Genomic DNA, 12,341 nt, shown 5'->3' with positions numbered 1-12,341 from the left:
GACACAAGATTAAACATAAAAGTCGTATTTACTGTAATGGATCAACAATGGGATACAAGATTAAACATAAAAGTTATATTTACTGTAATGGGTCAACAATGGGATACATGATTGAACATAAAAGTTATATTTGTTGTAATGGATCAACAATGGGATACAAGATTAAACATAAAAGTTATATTTGTTGTAATGGATCAACAATGGGATACAAGATTAAACATAAAAGTTATATTTGTTGTAATGGATCAACAATGGGATACAAGATTAAACATAAAAGTTATATTTTCTGTAATGGATCAACAATGGGATACAAGATTAAACATAAAAGTTATATTTTCTGTAATGGATCAACAATGGGATACAAGATTAAACATAAAAGTTATATTTACTGTAATGGATCAACAATGGGATACAAGATTGAACATAAAAGTTATATTTACTGTAATGGATCAACAATGGGATACAAGATTGAACATAAAAGTTATATTTACTGTAATGGATCAACAATGGGACACAAGATTAAACATAAAAGTTATATTTACTGTAATGGATCAACAATGGGATATGTGATTAAACATAAAAGTCGTATTTACTGTAATGGATCAACAATGGGTTATAAGATTGAACATAAAAGTTATATTTGCTGAAATGGATCAACAATGGGATACGAGATTGAACATAAAAGTTATATTTACTGTAATGGATCAACAATGGGTTATAAGATTGAACATAAAAGTTATATCTGCTGTAATGGATCAACAATGCGATATAGGATTGAACATAAAAGTTATATTTACTGTAATGGATTAACAATGGGATATAAGATTGAACATAAAAGTTATATTTACTGTAATGGATCAACAATGGGACACAAGATTGAACATAAAAGTCATATTTACTCTTATGGATCAACAATGGGACACAAGATTGAACATAAAAGTTATATTTGCTGTAATGGATCAACATTGGGATACATGATTAAACATAAATGTCATATTTACTGTGATGGATCAACAATGGGATCCATGATTAAACATAAAAGTTATATTTACTGTAATGGATCAACAATGGGATATAAGATTGAACATAAAAGTCATATTTACTCTAATGGATCAACAATGGGAACAAGATTGAACATACAAGTTATATTTTTGCTGTAATGGATCAACATTGGGAAACATGATTAAACATAAAAGTAATATTTACTGTGATGGATCAACATTGGGATCCATGATTAAACATAAAAGTCATATGCACTGGAATGGATCAACAATGGGATACATGATTAAACATAAAAGTCATATTTACTGTAATGGATCAACAATGGGATACAGGATTGAACATAAAAGTCATATGTTCTGTAATGGATCAACAATGGGATACAAGATTGAACATAAAAGTTATATTTACTGTAATGGATCAACAATGGGACACAAGATTAAACATAAAAGTTATATTTACTGTAATGGATCAACAATGGGATATGTGATTAAACATAAAAGTCGTATTTACTGTAATGGATCAACAATGGGTTATAAGATTGAACATAAAAGTTATATTTGCTGAAATGGATCAACAATGGGATACGAGATTGAACATAAAAGTTATATTTACTGTAATGGATCAACAATGGGTTATAAGATTGAACATAAAAGTTATATCTGCTGTAATGGATCAACAATGCGATATAGGATTGAACATAAAAGTTATATTTACTGTAATGGATTAACAATGGGATATAAGATTGAACATAAAAGTTATATTTACTGTAATGGATCAACAATGGGACACAAGATTGAACATAAAAGTCATATTTACTCTTATGGATCAACAATGGGACACAAGATTGAACATAAAAGTTATATTTGCTGTAATGGATCAACATTGGGATACATGATTAAACATAAATGTCATATTTACTGTGATGGATCAACAATGGGATCCATGATTAAACATAAAAGTTATATTTACTGTAATGGATCAACAATGGGATATAAGATTGAACATAAAAGTCATATTTACTCTAATGGATCAACAATGGGAACAAGATTGAACATACAAGTTATATTTTTGCTGTAATGGATCAACATTGGGAAACATGATTAAACATAAAAGTAATATTTACTGTGATGGATCAACATTGGGATCCATGATTAAACATAAAAGTCATATGCACTGGAATGGATCAACAATGGGATACATGATTAAACATAAAAGTCATATTTACTGTAATGGATCAACAATGGGATACAGGATTGAACATAAAAGTCATATGTTCTGTAATGGATCAACAATGGGATGCAGGATTAAACATAAAAGTCATATTTACTGTAATGGATCAACAATGGGATATGTGATTAAACATAAAAGTTATATTTACTGTAATGGGTCAACAATGGGATACATGATTAAACATAAAAGTTATATTTACTCTAATGGATCAACAATCGGATACATGATTAAATATAAAAGTTATATTTGCTGTAATGGATCAACAATGGGATATGTGATTAAACATAAAAGTTATATTTACTGTAATGGATCAACAATGGGATATGTGATTAAACATAAAAGTTATATTTACTGTAATGGATCAACAATGGGATACGTGATTAAACATAAAAGTTATATTTACTGTAATGGATCAACAATGGGATACATGATTAAACATAAAAGTTATATTTACTGTAATGGATCAACAATGGGATATAGGATTGAACATAAAAGTTATATTTGTTGTAATGGATCAACAATGGGATACAAGATTGAACATAAAAGTTATATTTACTGTAATGGATCAACAATGGGATACAAGATTAAACATAAAAGTTATATTTACTGCAATGGATCAACAATGGGATATAGGATTGAACATGAAAGTTATATTTGTTGTAATGAATCAACAATGGGATACAAGATTAAACATAAAAGTTATATTTGTTGTAATGGATCAACAATGGGATACAAGATTAAACATAAAAGTTATATTTACTGTAATGGATCAACAATGGGATATGTGATTAAACATAAAAGTTATATTTACTGTAATGGATCAACAATGGGATACAAGATTAAACATAAAAGTTATATTTACTGTAATGGATCAACAATGGGATATGTGATTAAACATAAAAGTTATATTTGCTGTAATGGATCAACAATGGGATACAAGATTGAACATAAAAGTCATTTACTGTAATGGATCAACAATGGGATTCAAGATTAAACATAAAAGTTATATTTGCTGTCATGGATCAACAACGGGATACAAGATTAAACATAAAAGTTATATTTGCTCTAATGGATCAACAACGGGATACAAGATTGAACATAAAAGTCATATTTACTGTAATGGATCAACAATGGGATACAAGATTAAACATAAAAGTTATATTTGCTGTAATGGATCAACAATGGGACACAAGATTAAACATAAAAGTCGTATTTACTGTAATGGATCAACAATGGGATACAAGATTAAACATAAAAGTTATATTTACTGTAATGGGTCAACAATGGGATACATGATTGAACATAAAAGTTATATTTGTTGTAATGGATCAACAATGGGATACAAGATTAAACATAAAAGTTATATTTGTTGTAATGGATCAACAATGGGATACAAGATTAAACATAAAAGTTATATTTGTTGTAATGGATCAACAATGGGATACAAGATTAAACATAAAAGTTATATTTTCTGTAATGGATCAACAATGGGATACAAGATTAAACATAAAAGTTATATTTTCTGTAATGGATCAACAATGGGATACAAGATTAAACATAAAAGTTATATTTACTGTAATGGATCAACAATGGGATACAAGATTGAACATAAAAGTTATATTTACTGTAATGGATCAACAATGGGATACAAGATTGAACATAAAAGTTATATTTACTGTAATGGATCAACAATGGGACACAAGATTAAACATAAAAGTTATATTTACTGTAATGGATCAACAATGGGATACAAGATTAAACATAAAAGTTATATTTACTGTAATGGATCAACAATGGGATACAAGATTAAACATAAAAGTTATATTTACTGTAATGGATCAACAATGGGATATGTGATTAAACATAAAAGTTATATTTACTGTAATGGATCAACAATGGGATACAAGATTAAACATAAAAGTTATATTTGCTGTAATGGATCAACAATGGGATACAAGATTGAACATAAAAGTCATTTACTGTAATGGATCAACAATGGGATTCAAGATTAAACATAAAAGTTATATTTGCTGTAATGGATCAACAACGGGATACAAGATTAAACATAAAAGTTATATTTGCTCTAATGGATCAACAATGGGATTCAAGATTAAACATAAAAGTCATATTTACTGTAATGGATCAACAATGGGATACAAGATTAAACATAAAAGTTATATTTGCTGTAATGGGTCAACAATGGGATACATGATTGAACATAAAAGTTATATTTGTTGTAATGGATCAACAATGGGATACAAGATTAAACATAAAAGTTATATTTGTTGTAATGGATCAACAATGGGATACAAGATTGAACAAAAAAGTTATATTTGCTGTAACGGATCAACATTGGGATACATGATTAAACATAAAAGTCATATTTACTGTGATGGATCAACAATGGGATCCATGATTAAACATAAAAGTTATATTTACTGTAATGGATCAACAATGGGATATAAGATTGAACATAAAAGTCATATTTACTCTAATGGATCAACAATGGGAACAAGATTGAACATACAAGTTATATTTTTGCTGTAATGGATCAACATTGGGAAACATGATTAAACATAAAAGTAATATTTACTGTGATGGATCAACATTGGGATCTATGATTAAACATAAAAGTCATAGGCACTGGAATGGATCAACAATGGGATACATGATTAAACATAAAAGTCATATTTACTGTAATGGATCAACAATGGGATACAGGATTGAACATAAAAGTCATATGTACTGTAATGGATCAACAATGGGATGCAGGATTAAACATAAAAGTCATATTTACTGTAATGGATCAACAATGGGATATGTGATTAAACATAAAAGTTATATTTACTGTAATGGATCAACAATGGGATACATGATTAAACATAAAAGTTATATTTACTCTAATGGATCAACAATCGGATACATGATTAAATATAAAAGTTATATTTGCTGTAATGGATCAACAATGGGATACATGATTAAACATAAAAGTTATATTTACTGTAATGGATCAACAATGGGATATGTGATTAAACATAAAAGTTATATTTACTGTAATGGATCAACAATGGGATATGTGATTAAACATAAAAGTTATATTTACTGTAATGGATCAACAATGGGATACGTGATTAAACATAAAAGTTATATTTACTGTAATGGATCAACAATGGGATACATGATTAAACATAAAAGTTATATTTACTGTAATGGATCAACAATGGGATATAGGATTGAACATAAAAGTTATATTTGTTGTAATGGATCAACAATGGGATACAAGATTGAACATAAAAGTTATATTTACTCTAATGGATCAACAATGAGATACAAGATTAAACATAAAAGTTATATTTACTGCAATGGATCAACAATGGGATATAGGATTGAACATGAAAGTTATATTTACTGTCATGGATCAACAATGGGATATAGGATTGAACATGAAAGTTATATTTGTTGTAATGAATCAACAATGGGATACAAGATTAAACATAAAAGTTATATTTGTTGTAATGGATCAACAATGGGATACAAAACATAAAAGTTATATTTGTTGTAATGGATCAACAATGGGATACAAGATTAAACATAAAAGTTATATTTGCTGTAATGGATCAACAATGGGATACAAGATTGAACATAAAAGTCATTTACTGTAATGGATCAACAATGGGATTCAAGATTAAACATAAAAGTTATATTTGCTGTCATGGATCAACAACGGGATACAAGATTAAACATAAAAGTTATATTTGCTCTAATGGATCAACAACGGGATACAAGATTGAACATAAAAGTCATATTTACTGTAATGGATCAACAATGGGATACAAGATTAAACATAAAAGTTATATTTGCTGTAATGGATCAACAATGGGACACAAGATTAAACATAAAAGTCGTATTTACTGTAATGGATCAACAATGGGATACAAGATTAAACATAAAAGTTATATTTACTGTAATGGGTCAACAATGGGATACATGATTGAACATAAAAGTTATATTTGTTGTAATGGATCAACAATGGGATACAAGATTAAACATAAAAGTTATATTTGTTGTAATGGATCAACAATGGGATACAAGATTAAACATAAAAGTTATATTTGTTGTAATGGATCAACAATGGGATACAAGATTAAACATAAAAGTTATATTTTCTGTAATGGATCAACAATGGGATACAAGATTAAACATAAAAGTTATATTTACTGTAATGGATCAACAATGGGATACAAGATTGAACATAAAAGTTATATTTACTGTAATGGATCAACAATGGGATACAAGATTGAACATAAAAGTTATATTTACTGTAATGGATCAACAATGGGATACAAGATTGAACATAAAAGTTATATTTACTGTAATGGATCAACAATGGGATACAAGATTAAACATAAAAGTTATATTTACTGTAATGGATCAACAATGGGATACAAGATTAAACATAAAAGTTATATTTACTGTAATGGATCAACAATGAGATACAAGATTGAACATAAAAGTTATATTTACTGTAATGGATCAACAATGGGATACAGGATTGAACATAAAAGTTATATTTACTGGAATGGATCAACAATGGGATATAGGATTGAACATAAAAGTTATATTTACTGTAATGGATGAACAATGGGATACAGGATTGAACATAAAAGTTATATTTACTGTCATGGATCAACAATGGGATATAGGATTGAACATAAAAGTTATATTTACTGGAATGGATCAACAATGGGATATAGGATTGAACATAAAAGTTATATTTACTGTAATGGATGAACAATGGGATACAGGATTGAACATAAAAGTTATATTTTCTGTAATGGATCAACAATGGGATACAAGATTGAACATAAAAGTTATATTTACTGTAATGGATCAATGGGACACAAGATTAAACATAAAAGTTATATTTACTGTAATGGATCAACAATGGGATACAAGATTAAACATAAAAGTTATATTTGCTGTAATGGATCAATAATGGGATACAAGATTGAACATAAAAGTTATATTTACTGTAATGGATCAACAATGGGATACAGGATTGAACATAAAAGTTATATTTACTGTAATGGATCAACAATGGGATACAAGATTAAACATAAAAGTTATATTTACTGTAATGGATCAACAATGGGATACAAGATTGAACATAAAAGTTATATTTACTGTAATGGATCAACAATGGGATACAAGATTGAACATAAAAGTTATATTTACTGTCATGGATCAACAATGGGATACAAGATTGAACATAAAAGTTATATTTACTGTCATGGATCAACAATGGGATACAAGATTGAACATAAAAGTTATATTTACTGTCATGGATCAACAATGGGATACAAGATTGAACATAAAAGTTATATTTACTGTAATGGATCAACAATGGGATACAAGATTAAACATAAAAGTTATATTTATTGTAATGGATCAACAATGGGATACAAGATTGAACATAAAAGTTATATTTACTGTAATGGATCAACAATGGGATACAAGATTAAACATAAAAGTTATATTTGCTGGAATGGATCAACAATGGGATACATGATTGAACATAAAAGTTGTATTTCCTGTTATGGATCAACAATGGGATACAGGATTGAACATAAAAGTCATATTTACTGTCGTGCATCAACAATGGGATATAAGATTGAACATAAAAGTCATCTATCTATAATTCCATTAATCTCTGTGTGTATGTGTGTATGTGTGTATGTGTGTATGTGTGTATGTGTGTATGTGTGTTTGTATGTTTGTCTGTGACCGCTGTTTCTCGACAACCACGGGTCCGATATACTTGAAACTTGCCAGGTATATTGCTGGGGACCCGAGGATGTGCCTTTTCAAGGTTTGAAATTAATCGGACAAGTACTTACCGAGCTATGGCGATTTAGCCGTTCGCCGTTCGCTTTGGCGTTGCGAATGGACCAAACCATTGCATGTAAATAGAGGGGGGGGGTTCTGTGGTCGTTGCGAATGGACCAAACCATTCATGTAAATAGAGGGGGGGGGGGTTCTGTGGTCGTTACTGCCACGTGGTTTCAAAGTTTTTTTTTGTTGTTGTTGTTTGCACGCATGTTTTTTTGCACCCACGTACGGGCACGCCCTAGGATGTTTACACACACACACCCCTACACAAATTTTTTTTTTTTTTTTTTTTGGCAAGGAACGGGCACCCACGTACGGGCACGTCCTAGCTTATATATAGTACGGGCATGCCCTAGTCTATCTATAATTCCACTAATCTCTGTGTGTTTGTTTGTCTGTGACCGCTGTTTCTCGACAACCACGGGTCCGATATACTTTAAACTTGCCAGTTATATTGCTGGGGACCCGAGGATGTGCCTTTTCAAGGTTTCATATTAATCGGACAAGTAGTTACCGAGCTATGTCCAAAAAACGATTCAACCAATCAGAGAGCAGCGAGCTATCACGTGTGCCGAACGTGCCGAACAGACTCTGCCTCGGACGGCACATTTGAGAGCGTATTCATTTATTTCACGTTGGCAAACTATGTTGCCGCTATGTTGGCGTTAAACTATGTTTTAAAACTAATTAAAACTAATTTGCGATTCTTTCGCTTTCCTGCGCGTTTGTGCACGCTATGGCGATTTCTTTACCAAACTCCGCAAGCCGTTCGCTTTGGACCAAACCATTTCATGTAAATAGAGGGGGGGGGGGGGGGGATTGTCACCGTACTCGCAAGCCGTTCGCTTTGGACCAAACCATTTCATGTAAATAGAGGGGGGGGGATTGTCACCGTACTCGCAAGCCGTTCGCTTTGGACCAAACCATTTCATGTAAATAGAGGGGGGGGGATTGTCACCGTACTCGCAAGCCGTTCGCTTTGGCTTTGCGAATGGACCAAACCATTTCATGTAAATAGAGGGGGGGGGGGATATAATTTTAGATATATATATAGTACGGGCATGCCCTAGTATTTTAAAATATCATATTGAAGGAGCTGCGCTCCAACGCGAGTCGAAAGAATTGACGCGACCAAAGACGGAATTCGTCCGAGTTGCTTTATTGAAACAAAACAGCTCAGGTATTCTGAAAAGCCCGTTTATCGGGCAGCAATATATATACACATTTATGCCCGGGCGTTCGCCCAGGAAAACCGAGACCGGGCATGCCCGGGTGTCAAGGGCGAGTCCTGGAAAGGCGAGTCTGGACATGCCCGGGCGTCCTGGACGCGGCCTGGCAAGTCGAGGCTGGGCGTGCCCGAGCGCTCTGGGCGAGCCCTGGAAAGGCGAGAGCGGGCATGCCCGGGAAAGACGAGACCGGGCGTGCCCGGGAGGTTCGGGCGTGCCCGGGAACAGTGAGTCCGGGCATGCCCAGGAGAGTCACGTCTGGGCCTGTCCGGACGAGCCCGGCATGGCGATCGCGCCCTGGCCGCGTCCTGGCAGGTGCAAGGCGATTGTGTACATTCAGCGGGAACCGCTACACACGCCCCTCCAGAATCGACCTGCACCGGCAGGGTCAATTTAAGGGGGGTCCGGATGACCCGGCCGAAGCGACCCCTGGAGGGTCATGGGGGGGGGGGGGTCCGATCCGGTGGTGGGTGGTCGAGCGGGGGGAACTGTAGATGGGGGGCGGCCTAGCCGCGGAGGAAGGGCCAACCGTGATGGTCGGTCGACGTCCACGTGCGCCGGTTTGAGGCGGTCCACAGAGACCCGGTCCGACCGGTCGACGACGAAGGACTTGTCGCCCCGTCGCAGGACCCGGAAGGGCCCGTCGTACGGCGGCCGGAGTGGCCCCCGGTGCGCGTCATGACGCACAAAGACGTACTCCGCTGTGTGAAGCGCCGGGGGGGACATAGGACTGGGGACCACCGTGGCGGGACGTTGGCACGGGGGCAAATCGGCGGGCGGCCTCCTGGAGGTCCGAGCGCTGGTGTGCGGCAGACCAGGGACTGGTAGCGTCGGGCACGAACTCGCCCGGGACGCGGAGCGGCTGGCCGTAGACGAGCTCGGCGGCGGACGCCCGGAGGTCCTCCTTGGGGGCCGTGCGGAGGCCCAAAAGGACCCACGGCAGCCGGTCGGTCCAACCGTCTTCCTGAAGGCCGGCCATGAGTGCGGCCTTCATGGAGCGGTGAAACCGCTCGCACAACCCGTTGGCTTGGGGGTGGTAGGCCGTGGTGCGGTGCAGCGTGACCCCCAACGAGCGGGCGACCTCACCCCAAAGTTCGGACGTGAACTGTGGGCCGCGGTCGGACGAGATGTCCGCCGGTGCGCCGAAGCGCGCGACCCAGGTGGCGATGAACGCCTGCGCCACGTCGGCGGTGGTGGTGGAGGTGAGGGGCACGGCCTCCGGCCACCTGGTGGTCCTGTCCACCATGGTGAGCAGGTGGGTGAACCCCCGCGATGGGGGCAGGGGACCCACCAGGTCCACGTGGACGTGGTCAAAACGCCGTGCAGGCACGGTGAAAGGTGCTAGCGGGGCCTGGGTGTGGCGGTGGACCTTGGCCCGCTGGCAGGCCGTGCAGGCGTTGGCCCAGTCGCGGACGTTCCGTCGAAGGCCGTGCCAGACGAAACGCGCCGACACCAGCTTCTGAGAAGCTTTCCGGCCCGGGTGAGAAAGGCCGTGGATGGAGGCGAAGATGCGGCGCTGCCAGGAAACGGGCACGATGGGGCGAGGCTGGCCCTGGGAGACGTCGCAGAGCAGGATGGTGCCCGCGAAGGGGATGTCGGCCAGGCAGAGGCCCGTGTCCGCCGCCCGGAGCGCCTGCACCGAGGTGTCGGTGGTCTAGTCGGCCGCCATGAGCGCGAAGTCCACGCCGAGGTAGACCGCGTTCGCGCTGGCCCGAGAAAGACAGTCGGCCACGGCGTTGTCTTTGCCGGCGACGTGCCGGATGTCCGTGGTGAATTCCGACACGGCGGAGAGGTGGAGCTGCTGGCGGGCCGACCACGGCTCCGTGACTTTGGCCATTGCGTAGACCAACGGCTTGTGGTCGACGAAAGCCGTGAACGGGTGGCCCTCCAGGAGGTGTCGGAAATGGCGAATGGCCAGGAATAGACCGAGCAGCTCGCGGTCGAACGTGCTGTATTTTAACTCGTTCGGCCGGAGCTGCCGGCTGAAAAAAGTGAGTGGCTGCCAAACCCCGTCCACCCATTGTTCATGGACGGCGCCCACCGCGTAGTTGGAGGCGTCCGTAGTGAGGGCGATGGGCGCGTTAAGCACCGAGTGAGCCAGCAGCGTTGCGTCGGCGAGGGCCCGTTTTTCGCTCGCGAAGGCCGCGTCCATGGCCGCGGACCAAACTATGTCATGCTTGGCCGGCTTGCCCCGGAGGGCCTCGTAAAGGGGCCGCATGAGCTGAGCAGCGTGGGGCACGAATCGGTGATAAAAATTCACCATGCCGAGGAACTCTTGTAGGGCCTTGATGGAACGGGGACGCGGGAACGTGGTGATGGCCTCGACCTTGGTCGGCAGCGGCACGGCCCCGGTCTTGGTGATGCGGTGGCCCAAAAAGTCAACGGTCGTCGTGCCGAATTGGCATTTGGCCGGGTTGACAATTAAGCTGTGCTCGCTGAGGCGACCGAACAGTGTTCGGAGGTGGAGGAGGTGCTCGGCGCGGGACGTGCTGGCGACGAGGATGTCGTCCAGATAAAAAAAAAGAAATGGCAGGTTGCGCAGCACGCTGTCCATTAAGCGCTGGAACGCCTGGGCCGCGTTCTTGAGGCCAAACGGCATCCTCAAAAATTCGAACAGGCCGAACGGCGTGATGACGGCCGTCTTCGGGACGTCGGCCACCCAGACAGGTACCTGGTGGTATCCCCGTATCAGGTCAATTTTGGAAAATATGACCCGTCCCGCCAAATGGGCGGAAAAGTCCTGGATGTGCGGGATCGGGTACCTGTCGGGGGTGGTAGCGTCGTTGAGGCGGCAGTAGTCGCCACACGGGCGCCATCCGCCCCCCGGCTTTGGCACGATGTGCAGTGGTGAGGCCCACGTGCTATTGGAGCGCCGCACGATGCCGAGGTGCTCCAACGCGTCGAACTCGGCCTTTGCCACGGCGAGCTTGGCCGGGTCGAGGCGGCGGGCCCTGGCGTAGACCGGCGGGCCCGTAGTGGGTATGTGGTGCTCGA

The 12,341-nt window shown here is 39.5% G+C and overlaps 1 protein-coding gene across 1 annotated transcript in view; it reads left to right on the top strand.

The window, feature by feature from the left end:
* LOC137437425 (neurobeachin) overlaps window positions 1–12,341 on the top strand; it is a 677,671-nt gene that overhangs the window by 450,217 nt on the left and 215,113 nt on the right. The gene's annotated exons all lie outside the window — the stretch shown is intronic.

The sequence above is a fragment of the Myxine glutinosa genome, chromosome 12, assembly GCF_964187855.1.
Source record: "Myxine glutinosa chromosome 12, kmMyxGlut1.1, whole genome shotgun sequence".
NCBI lineage: Eukaryota > Metazoa > Chordata > Myxini > Myxiniformes > Myxinidae > Myxine > Myxine glutinosa.
The sequence above is the reverse complement of the archived record's forward strand: the minus strand, read 5'-3'. Positions and strand labels throughout refer to the sequence as shown.